Genomic DNA, 12,600 nt, shown 5'->3' with positions numbered 1-12,600 from the left:
GAATTTTTTTTTTGTAGGGCCCCAGTCCACAGCCACAGTCTGCAAAATAAAATCTATCTAGATTGCCCTGGTGCAGGGCCCCCCTTAGGAGCAGCCCGTGGGGCCCAAGTTGGCCCAATTGCTCCAATTGCCTTCAGGTCATCCCTGATGAGACTGTGCAGTGGTTGGACTGACAAGCCCTGCACCTTCTAGGTCCCTGGTGTCACTATTCAGAGTACAGACTCAAGGACTTGTTATGGAAATAAAGGGGGGGCACTTATTGGAAATCAGTTTTGTCACCTTTCCCCCCCAAACCCTGAGACAATGAGCCCAGCTACCTTTTATTCACAGTTGCATTAGCACTACACTACAGCATGGCCATAAACTTGTACATTCAACCGCTGAAATATACACCCAATATGTAGCAATGAAGATTTATGTTACTGCTTTATGAATGAACACAATGTTTTATGAATGGACTCCATATTTTGTGAATTACCTAAGAGCCACCAATAGGGAGCTCTAGAATCTGACGGCTAAACAATTGGGTACTACCAAACATCGACCCCTATTGCTGAAAGCAGGTAGCCATCAGGGAATGCTTCAGCTCAGCCTTTGCATTGTTGACTGAACACCCCCTGCTGTGCAGATAATGGAGAAAGCTTGTAAATTGTATCCCTTCTGGCATCCTGGCTAACTCTATTACACTGGTGTAAAGCCTGCAACACCAGAAGCACAGAATAGCAGCAAATAAAATCCACTGATATGTCAGCAACCGATAAGACTTGTCAACCAGTTCTTCCAAAGTCTTCCTAAATTATAAAGCTCCAAAATACAGGCCAAAAGAGAGCAGGTCTGGGAAGAGCGAGGCATACAAATGGGCACCACCAGTGAAAAGGCCCTGCTCCATGTAACTCCTGCCCTGTCATTTGATAGAGTGCCCACTTGCACTCCTCCTTGACATGGAATGCTCTCTATTAGAGTCTCCAGGTCCAGTACAAAGACCATAAGAAGAGAAAGCAGGGACCTTGAAGTTCCCAACAGCTGTTAAGCAAGCAAGCAAGCACACAGGTCACCTTTGTCACAGTCAGGATGCCTATGTCCTGGCCAGGCCTGCACCCAATCTTATTTTTGTACAATCTTGTTTGTCCTCAGTAACCAAAATTATATTATCAACATATACAAGCAGAAAAGTTGTTTTCCTTCATTTGCAAGGAATCGTAGAAAACAAAGTGGCACTAATATAGAAAAGTTCTAGGGTGACAACAGAAAGCAAACTAAAAATGCTTTTGCAGTTCATCAAAACTATCCAGCAATATCAAGTTATAGGACAACTGGTGCTATTAGCAGTAATCCTTCTAGTTGGTTGATTGGTTCGGCAACTTCCATGCACATAACGTGTGATGCTAATTATTTCCCCCAATTATTTCCAAGAGTTAAATGATAACTAATCAGAGGCAGCTACAAGAGAGCTATGAGATTCAGGTGAGGGTCAGATGACTTGTCAATCCCAGCAGGTATATAAGAGGATGACCTGGCCTGCCCAGGCATCCGAGCCTCCAATCACTACATGGAGAGACGCCAGTTTATCAGGATACCAATTATAAATGGCTACACAGAAAATTTGTTATCAGAAACCAACCTGCCCCAGTGGGATATCTCTAGTAGAGGAAGAGTTCTTCCTTTGGAAGAAGGGATACTTTGGATCAAATCCAGTGTTCATGCTGAAAGGCAGCTTACTGGGAATGGCCATAGTTCAGTGGTAGAGCATCTGCTTTGCATGTAGAAGGTCCCAGGTTCAGTTCTTCACACCTCTCCTTCCCTGAAATCCTGGAGAACTGCTGCCAGCCATTGGACAATACTGAGCTAGATGGACCAGTACAAGGCTCACCATAAGGCTGCGTCCTATGTATGAAAGTTGAAATGTAGGGGGAAACAGCCCTGATGCTCACCATGCCCGATACCACCGCTCAATCCACTTTTAAATATTTTGTCGTAACTTCAAGATGAGCTGCCATCTGGGGTCTCAGTGAAACCATCAGATGGCTCTTTTGCCACACATTCAGTTCTTACCACTTTCACAGAAAGCTGCATCTTGCTGAAATAAAAACAGATCAAGTGGAGCACCCCTCATTCAATAGATAAAACAGAATGAGACCTCCTGTTTTCCTGCCCGTACACTCCAATTTCCTAAAAGTTATAAAATTACCAGGTGCTATGCTTTATTTAAGCTCCGCCATTTACTCGATCTGTTCCCTACAAATTATATCACAGAAGCTGTTTTTGTTCTGATTATTTTAATTTGCCATTCTATATGGTAAACTCATCTCAGTGTTTGTAAATTATTATCCAAACAAAACCAGGGAAAAAATGAAACACAGGCACAGTATTTGGCAGGCTGCAAAATCCTGTGGGCTTTCTACACACAAGGCTTGCAGTGAGCTATAGAAATTGGTTCATTCAACTTCCTTTTTTCTCAACTTCCTGTTTGCACACCGATGGGAAACAAAATATTCTAGTGGGTGTTTGAACAGCTTGAGCTACGATGACCTAGAACCATTGCTCAGTGCTGTAAATGCTGGCTTTGGATTTCTGCAGCTTGAAATTCAGCATCCCCTCTAGACCTTCAAGGTTTAATTCCCTCCACTTTTTGAGCTTGTTGTAAGCCACACATTTCAGAGTAGATAGCTCTTGATTACTCAGTATGTTGATGCTTTTGAGAAGAGAAAGAATATTATTGTCCCTTCTTAAAATGCTTGTGACAATTTTCTCACAGCAATGATAATACGTGGCCAAATTGCAGGACTTATATTACAGCATACATTTGTACTATCCTAGACCCATGTGATCGCAAAATTCTCTTATACTCACATTGTCAAATTCTATTTGACTTTCTTTCAAGGTTGTTGTTTGTATGAACACAATGCAGGCTCCATGAGTGGAACAAGGATGATTTTTCTCAGCCTGTCATAGAGCATTATTAAGGATGGACAGTTTTCCAGGGAGTTATCCTTGTGGTTCCTATGAAGGTAATGCTTATTTTTTTCCTAGAGTGTAGGTGATGCTATAGTGACACCTAGTGACAAATGAGAAGTATTGCATGTATTATAACAAGCATTTTAAAAACTAGTTAAGAGGGGAGCACTTATGTGTTTGACTCTGAAGAAGATGCATATTAAACAAAAATCTGTACTATGAACCACATAACTAGCAGCAGAAAGCCCACCATTACTACTGATTTGGGAAACCTAACCATTGGATGAATATATCTGATGATTTCTTTTGCTTCAGTGATTTAGAAAGCAAGCTCACATCTCCTGCCTTAAAATTGCATTGAGGATATTTTTAAAGAAACACTTTAATTGAAGTAGCAGAAAAAATGGAACTCCTAAGCTATTATTTATCATACAGATGTGAGGGTAGTAAATAATCTATGATGCCAGACCCTTCACAAAGAATGTAAGTGAAGTTATTGAAGTGTTGGATTTGTTATTCAAGTGCCAAACCTTAGCAAGAATTGAATTCCCTTTCTAATTTATTACCATCCCTATAGTTACATGTCTTACTTCAGATTTTCTTCTTCTATTTTAGTTTCTGCTTTTCTCAGATATGTGTGGATTTATAATGCCTGAATCTGTACCTTTTCAAAATTGTTAACAGCTTGAAGAATCTCATAATTTTGAAGCCGAATGTTGGACTTCATTGGACACTTGAATCAACATGGACATAAAACACTGAGAGGTAAGGCACGACAGTGCGGCTACTGAAAGCAATATTTGAAAAGCCGCTGCTATGATGCTATGGTGATTATTCTACCAAGTTCTGTTGGAAGATGTTATGCTGCAAAGGCTGTGCCAGAGTCTCTCACAATCCAATGGGAAAGAAAAACACTGGTCTAACTAGTCCTGTACTAGGCAAAGTAACATATCAAAAGCTTACACCTAGGGTCACTGCAGCTGCTGGTGGTTGATGAAATCTATAGGCATGGTGCCATTGTTATGTTATTTAATTGGAGTGATTGTGAGTGACAGCTGGAGGAGCAATTGACAAATAAGGGAAGGGGGTCCCACATGGGCGGAGGATGCTGCAGGAAGATGCAATTAACACAAGACTTCACCTATACAAGGTGAGAAGTAGGGTGGAGATAGCTAGGCTTTTTCCTCCCAGACAAACCCATGGAGTAAAACAGGTGCAGGTTTGATACACGACTGGCTGAGCATCATGATATGGAGTCTGCCATTCTAGTCAGACACATGGAATATTTAAAATGGCAAGTTTCTCAGGTCACAGGATACATTAGACTGAAGCCTTGGACCTTCTGCACACAGCGCATTAGCTCTGCCATGGCTAGCATGGATGATGACATCAAGAGAAGATACATAATCCCTGAAGGGGCATCACATAGAACAGGGAAAAGATTCTTTTGTGCTGCTCCAGGAGGCAGGGCTTGATCCAAAGTTACAGGAGGGTAGATTTGGGCTGAACATCATGAGAAACCCCTTAAGCATAAGCACAGTTTGACAAGGGAACTAGTTGTCTGGAGGAAGGCGGGCTCTCCCTTGCTGGTGGTCTTATGGCAGAAGCCAGATAGGCATCTTTGGAAATGATCTAGTTCTGGATTTCCTGCGTTGATCAGAGTTGGAAAAGATGGCTTAAAAGGCCATGATTCTGTGATCTGTGCCAATGAACAGGGCCAGCCCTACCATTCGGCAGAGTGCAGCAACTGCCTCAGGCAGCAGATAGTGAGAGGCAGACACTGGAGAGAACTATGTGAACCATGTAAGCTGCCCTGTGCCCTCTAAGCCAGCCTGCTGCCCTCAGGTATAGTAGAGAACTCTGTTGTGTTACTAGCATTAACTGCCAGTCAGCTCTACTTTTTATGTGGAATGGGAGAGGTGCCATCTTGTCCTCAGGTAGCATATGTCTTTGGCTGGCCCTGCCTGTGCTGACTCCTGCAGGCTGTTTACTGCCCTCCGTTCATCTTCTCGAGCTGTTGCTATTGACGTTCTTTCAATTCTGAGTGCTGCTGTTGCTTCGATTTGACAGTATCTCTCTCCCACACTCTCAGCAGCTGCTTACTGCGACAATGTACCTCTAGCAAAGTGGGAAGCTGAACAGCTGCTTGAGGAACCCAAGCCAATCTTCTGCCTGGATCTCTTGGCAGATCTCGTGAAAGTTGTGAGGACTGCATTAAACAACTTGCGCTGAATTAATTGTACCTACTACCAGCCTTTCCCTCCCAACCTAGGAGAAAACAAAGCTGTCATCGTCACCATTTGCATCATCAAAGGGGGTGGGGGGTAAATCACTTGTTAATCGTCTTTGAAGCCTAAGGGTATTTTAAAATTATCCATCTATTCATAGGAATGAGCCTCAAACACACACACGCACACATGCACACAGCTGACATTTGTTTCCTTTGAAACGGCCTTCATCAGGTTTCTGAGAAAGGAGACGTGCTGTTTCTTCATCTATTTGTTATTTATTTATTTATTTTTGTCACGATGTTTTGGGAGATGAGTCACGATGTGATTCATTTGCCCAATAGTATAAATAATATTCCAGCAGGAGTTGAGATGATATTTTGACTCCCTCCTTTCTAAAGATCCTAATGCACATTTTTTAGGACATGGACAATCTGCGGCACCCAACACCACCAACGGGATCTGTAATCCAACAATGTTTGGACAGACACAGGTTGCCCACCTCTTGCCTTAGAACATGGCAAGGCTCTTCCATCATGTATAGGCCAGGAACAATTCACAGCTTTTGAGCTAACATTGCAGGCGTCAACCTTCCTTTCAATAATTTTTATTTATTTTACTGAAGCTTTTTTGCACTGAGGATTTTAGAAGTGTGTTCAATTGAAAACTAGACAGGCCACATTCTTATGACCATCATCTCTACTTTGACAATGTTATGGTTCTGTGGAATCTTACTCTTATCTCTTTGGAGATATCTATTGGGGGTATTATCCAGGTCAATCTTGTGTGAGATTTATTTAATCTGTAAGATTAGCTGTCACCATGGGAAGAGATCTTACAAAACCAATGAGGGAAACATGTAACAGCTTTGAAAGCCATTTTTGCAGATAAGTCGCATATAAGTAAATAATAAACACAGAACTTGAAAAAGTGTCCTTCACAATGAAGAACAGCTGAGCAACATATAAGTATGCCCAGAATATGCACATTTCAGAATGGTGAGACATACTAGGCACTCCTGGACTTTCTTGGATCTTTCAGATGGAGGAAAGTGCACAGTTTGTGCAATGCCTTGGGGGAATATTTCATTATCCATATTTCACAGTTGAATTAATCAGTGATTTTTTTCTTTAAAAATGTTTACGGGTACTCTCATTTGACTCAAGAAAATCACCACTTTATAGTTCAAATCAGGAAAAATAAATAAAGTAAATGGACTAAAGTACAAAGATTCACAAAATATTTAGTGGTATGTGTACCTCTGTGTACCCCCAGGAAAAAAACCACAGGAATTAACTCCTGGAAAAGGGTGGGACTCAGACAAATGTACTTCACACAGTTCTTTGCCTTCCACTCTGATGTGTGTGAATGAATTCAGCACAAGGCCAGTTGCTCTGCAGACAAGTACACAGCAGACTTTAGCAATGAGTTGCTCAGATGAAGCAACAAGTTATCCATATTATCTGTCTATCTATCTGTCTATCTATCATCTATCTAATCTATCTTTTTATCTATTTATCTATTTATCTATCTATCATCTATGATCCAATGTTTTGTGATGCATTTTGTATTTTATTCATGAGTGTAATTATATTGGGGAGGGTTGTGCTGTTCACCACTATGATATTATGTCTTAATGTCAGTGGTATTGGAATTTGTGGAAATAAAATAATAGCCAGGACTGTGTTGGAATGCTAGAACACCTGGCTACAGTGCCCGTCTCCTGCTATTATCTGTGTACTGCAGCAGAGCAACAGCTCCCTCTACCTGTCAGCTGCTCTGGTGGACTGTAGAGAGTAAGATGCCTGGTCCCTGGTTTGAGTCCCTGGTTGCATTACAGCAACAAGTTCCAAGTTATTGGATTTGGGTGAGTCAGAATGGTTAGAATGCTAGAATTTGGGAAGACCCAGGTTTAAATCCTTGTTGCTCAGCCATAGCTCTCTGTATGTTTTAAGCCAAGCTATTTCTTCTCACCCTCATTTACCCATCTGAGAAGTGGCAATATTACATATCTATCTCACAGGGTATTATGACAATGAAGCACATAATCACTTCATGGTATGCCATGAATAACAGAAGTAATCCTCAAAAAAGCCTCCGAAAATTGTTTTTTGTTTGTTTGTTTGTTTGTTTGTTTGTTTGTTTTCAGGTTATAGCTGAGGCTTAATGCAGCACAAATCATGGCATCTCAGGTCTACTTGCTAGTGAATTTTTAGACAAGAGTGGGGAAGCATAAGGCAATAAAATTACTACAAGAGCCAGGTTTACGTTCACACAAACAGCTAGCTGCTTCCACACTATATCCTTCCATTTTAAATTCCCCATGAGGATTCTAGACTGGCAGGTGGATGATTGTTAAAGGAAAAAAATTTGGCCGGTGGGTAGGACAGGGGTTAAGAATCCATCCATTTTGAAAACAGCAATTATTAAAACAAAGTGATTGCCAAGTCATCCAGACACCAGTTCTACTGCCTCCAGAAGTATTTAAAGACTTTTAAAAGTAGGAGCGTCTAGTGCTGTGGATGAATGAATCACCAAGAGTTTTGCTTTTCCAACCTGGCAGGCAGAAGAAAATAGTTATGCAACCGTCTTCATACCAGGCCTGTCAGCTCGGTAAGCATTTTAGAAGAGCATTGCAGGGCAAGAGTACATTTCTGAATCCCTAAACCTCTTTTTAACCATACCTGGATATGTTTACGTCAGGAAGCTTATCCCACGAGAAACTAAAGATCTCTCAATGCAATTACATCCCCTGTACCTGGATCTTCTAAGGAAATACTTCATGGGAAAAATATTTCATGGCTTATGATTCAATGATTTTCATCAAAATAGAGAATTCTTTGCACTGGTATATTTGCTTCTTCTTCCTCAGTGGCTATATACAGAAGGGAGGACTGCATCTGAATCTTTTTTAAGTGGTTGTGACAGTGAAATTACATGATGCCATTTTCAGCCCTCGTGCCTGTGTTGGTTTTGAGACTGGTTAAATGCACCATTCTGTGATATGTGACCATTATCTTTGACATGGAATCAGTTAGCACAGACTATTAATACCTCTCATGTTCTCCTCATTATGCTTTCTCATTTTCATGACAAAGACAGCAAGGGGAATGGAAAATGGTGCAAAATTAATCCTGACAATCTGGACACATGACCCTCTGCAGAAGGCACAGCTGGAAAACCCAGATGCCTGTTTGAAAAGTTTTTTGGCTACTTTTGTTTGCTGCTCACACGGATGTGACAAGCTACACTTATCAAGTGCAGTGAGTCTATACACTTGTGCCTGCTAGTCAGTTGTACTCTCATCACAGAAGATTATTGACAAGATATAAGTAACTATGCACCAATTCACACATGCACGCTCGTTATTGGTTTTCTCATTATTTGATTACTCAACATTTATAATTCTCAGCCAAATATGTGATTTAAATGGATTTTAAGTATGGATTTATTGTTTTACTTTTAAGGACAGCACCTGAAGTCATAATCAGTTTAAGGGTATTATATAATAAAAGTTGTATTATCAGTATAAAAAGTATGTATGAATGGCAGACTGACACACTTGTTATATATATTCTGAATGCTTTTGTTCAGTCCAACTTGCTGTTCTTCTCAACAAACACAGTGATTAGCAAACTCAAGGTTTGATAGATGGTCGGTTTACCACATGGATGCATATTTTAATCATTTTTTCCCCTTCCACCTCTTTTAATGTATGGCTTTAGTAACTAGTAAGTCTTCCCCACATTGCACATTTCCCAAGTGGCACTGAGTGGTGAAATTATTCCTTTGACCTACAGAGTTTTGTGGCTAGAGTAAACTTAAGGAATGGCTTGTCTTATTTGCTTTTTCTCTGTGTCCTTCAGATCTGACAGTCTCAAGAGCTGTTTCTATACAGCTTTTGTCGTTTTCCTGATATGCAGGTGGGGGTCTTGTATTGAAAAATCATACTGTGTTATCTCTGAAGCAATGTTAGTTTGTGTGTTGCATATTGAAGATGTGTTGTGTGTGAATTTATGATCAACCTTTATTTTAATCAACCTTTATTTTGGCATTATATGTAAAGGATGTGCACAAGTGTGAAGAAATCCATGACCTGGAGCATGGAAAGCAGATTGAGAGTATATGGGTAAAAATTGTAGGAGAGAGAAAGAACAGTGACCTTACTGTGGGCTATAGACCGACAAGCCAGACTGAAGACTTGGATGATGCCTTACTTCAGCAGATTACCAAACGTTCAAAAAGGAGAGATATAGTAATCATGGGGGACTTCAGCTTCCCCAATATCTGCTGGGACACAAACTCTGCCAGGAATGTAAGGTCCAACAATTTCCTCCATTGCCTTGCTGACAATTTCATTTCCAGAGGGTGGAAGAAGCAACAAGGGAGTCATCTTGGACCTGATCCTCACCAATCGGGAGAAACCAATTGACAAAGTGGAAGTACTCAAAAACTTGGGATGAAGTGATCATGTTCTCCTGGGTTTCATGATGCAGACACAAGGGGAAACTGTGTGTAGTCAGACATGCACTCTGGACTTTAAGAAGGTCAGTTTCAAAAAGCTTAAGGAGCTACTGGGTGTGATCCCATGGTCAGAAATTCATTGGATGATCGTCTGTCATGGATGCTTTAGCTGAGACTCCTGCATTGCAGGTGGTTAAACTAGATGACCCTTGGTTCCCTTCCAACTCTAAGATATTATGGTATGATTCTAATCAATAACAAAAATTACTTTTCCAACTTTTTTTTTAAAAAAAATATGTGGTGCTGCAGAAGTCAGCACACACGAAAACAAAGAAGCTTATTGGTATCTGAGGCTAGTTCAGTATCTTTTTATTTTCTCCACACCATAAATAATTCTACACATCTCTGTTATGTCCCCCCCACACACACACACCTTTTTTTCTAAAATGTGAACTGCCCTGAGATCAGCAGGTATAAGGCGGTATACAGATTTAGTTAATAAAATAAATACTATTGATGCATCAATTAAAGATTAAAAAGTCACCAAGACGAGTTAAACATTTTCTTTCATTGTTTATTTGTACTGAAATTCTCACATCGCCCCCAAATCCAGGGGTCACTCTCATTGATGCTGTTGAGGCTGTTTTAAAGAAGGGAGGCGTTGGATTATAGTTAACCAAACCAGCGAGGTCTCCACAGATCAGTGATATAAACTAACAAACTGAAAGAATAAACCCCATGCCAAGGATTCACTAAGCAAAGGTTGCTGTATCCATTTCTACAGGTGAGTGCAGATAAATTCAGTTCTTCTGACAGAACATATAAAATTGTCAGGGGACTTCAGATATTATTAGGGTCTTGCTTCACTTTCTGAAGTGAGACTTATTTGTGCCAAGGAAGAATGAAGAATTATAGCTGTGTGGGCTTAGAAAGGCTCTAATGGTTAGTTAGCAAAACTGCTTTCTTGGGGACGTGATCCTCTATAGCCTAACACTCCTAAGAGGCTCACATCATCTATAATGTGTCCCAAAAAGGAGGAAGTGAAAAAGCAGAGAGCCTAAAGAATATGGAGTATTTCAAAAACCACACTGAAGTGTCTGATGTAAACTTATCTCATTATATGGTACAAAAGGTTATGACACACCCTTTGTTACCTGTTTCCATCCCATATGGTTGCCATTGCCACTTCAGGGGAAAATTCATTTCTTCTTCATAATCTGCAATCACTTAATCTAGATCCCATCTAAACTGAGTTTTATGAAGCCTCATGAAATGGCTTCTCCAACTTTGTGTCTCCAGATTCTTTGGCGTGTTTACCTATTTTACTGGTAGTTTACCTGTTTAAAGGTAAAAAGGTAAGACTGGTAATCATTGAGACATGTGATGGAATGTAGTTCCTCTTTCACATCCTCTACCTTGACTTTTGGTGAAAGATCAAATGCTGTGGTAGCCAGGAATGTAAGTGTAAAAACAGAAAAATAGTACAGTGGTACCTCGGGTTAAGTACTTAATTTGTTCCGGAGGTCCGTACTTAACCTGAAACTGTTCTTAACCTGAAGCACCACTTATCTAATGGGGCCTCCTGCTGCCACCGCGCCGCCAGAGCACAATTTCTGTTCTCTTCCTGAAGCAAAGTTCTTAACCTGAGGCACTATCTCTGGGTTAGCAGAGTCTGTAACGTGAAGCGTATGTAACCTGAAGCGTATGTAACCCAAGATGCCACTGTATGTGCACCGTTTAGAGAGATTTTTGTTTAAGTGATTTATAAATCTTTCTAAATGAACGAATGAATATGTTGTTAATGATGATGATGAAAGGGCATTGGTGTTCCTCCATTTCTTTAACCATCAAAGGATTGGGGAAGGAGGGAGTTTGCAAATGCAACTGAGGATGTGTTCTGGTAGTAGGCAAACAGTTTTTACTAAAATATAAAAATCAAAGCAGCAAAAGGGGGGATATTAAAAGGTTACATAAATTTACAATATGTTCATTTTCATAAAACAATACCTTAACAATTCAGCCATTGCTTTAACATGCTCCAGGAATGCCATGCAGGCTGTGGGGAGATGTTGCCACAGAAATGTAACCTATGTGTTCCATGTGGTTTTGTGCATTATTGCATGTGGGTTGTGGGTTATGGTTATTACTGGAGTTTCCATGATTACTGAGCGGGGATGTTGGGTAAATTCCTGGCAGCATAGCAGTTTATCCGTTACATTAAAGTACAGCTCATATTTCAAAATGTTTCTCCCTCCCTCTCTCTCTCTCTCTCTCTCTCTCTCTGAGATCATTGCAAAAATAAGAAACAAATGGCATGGCTATCAGCTCTCATTACCAATTGACCAGCAAATGTAAAAACACTAAAAATAGCCACAGGAAGCAATGAATTCTATGACAAATTACAGGGCTGTTTATTTAGTGTGCTAAGTAATAGATTTTTGATCAAAGATAAACAGTTTTAAAAGTTACATTTATTTTGTTGCACAAGGAAAAGGAAATTGCTATTCCCTGCAGGCTGTTTTACCTTGTAAAGCAATCCGTCTTCAAACTCAAAATGAAAGAGAGCCAAAAGCTGAATTAGAGGACAAGGCCCTTGAGATTCTGCGTGCTACTATGTTTGGTTGAGAACCACAGATGTTTCATATAATGTACATCAGTACAAAGAACTCTGTGTGAATTTATATATGTGCTGTGATCCAGAAGCTTTCACGTGCAAAGGCTCCTCTTCTTCTGTTATGAAAAGGGGTGATTGCCTCTCTACAATCTCCTTCTGTGGACTTTTTCTGATACCACTTTCCCCCTCCTAATGCATATATACAGAGTGAGGGGAGTATAGATGCAAATGTATCCCTAGGGGGAAAATGATAACAGGTACTGAACATCCTTGACCCCATATTCAGGAGTGGAAAAATGCATGTCTGCCCCATCTCAAATCATAATAGCCATACATCAA

At 40.4% G+C, this 12,600-nt stretch overlaps 2 long non-coding RNA genes across 3 annotated transcripts in view; both read left to right on the top strand.

Moving 5' to 3' along the window:
• LOC309352216 overlaps positions 1-2,972 on the top strand; it is a 450,312-nt gene extending 447,340 nt beyond the window's left edge. Inside the window, exon 10 of the long non-coding RNA XR_014161138.1 lies at positions 2,882-2,972. This is a non-coding gene — a long non-coding RNA (uncharacterized lncRNA). The remainder of the gene's footprint in view (positions 1-2,881) is intronic.
• A 674-nt stretch (positions 2,973-3,646) lies between these two features.
• Positions 3,647-12,600, top strand: part of LOC309352272 — a 41,361-nt gene continuing 32,407 nt past the window's right edge. For both annotated transcript variants that reach the window (XR_014161219.1, XR_014161220.1), the window contains exon 1: positions 3,647-3,720. This is a non-coding gene — a long non-coding RNA (uncharacterized lncRNA). The remainder of the gene's footprint in view (positions 3,721-12,600) is intronic.

Source organism: Podarcis erhardii (assembly GCF_964252035.2).
Source record: "Podarcis erhardii genome assembly, chromosome: 11".
Lineage (NCBI taxonomy): Eukaryota > Metazoa > Chordata > Lepidosauria > Squamata > Lacertidae > Podarcis > Podarcis erhardii.
The sequence above is the reverse complement of the archived record's forward strand: the minus strand, read 5'-3'. Positions and strand labels throughout refer to the sequence as shown.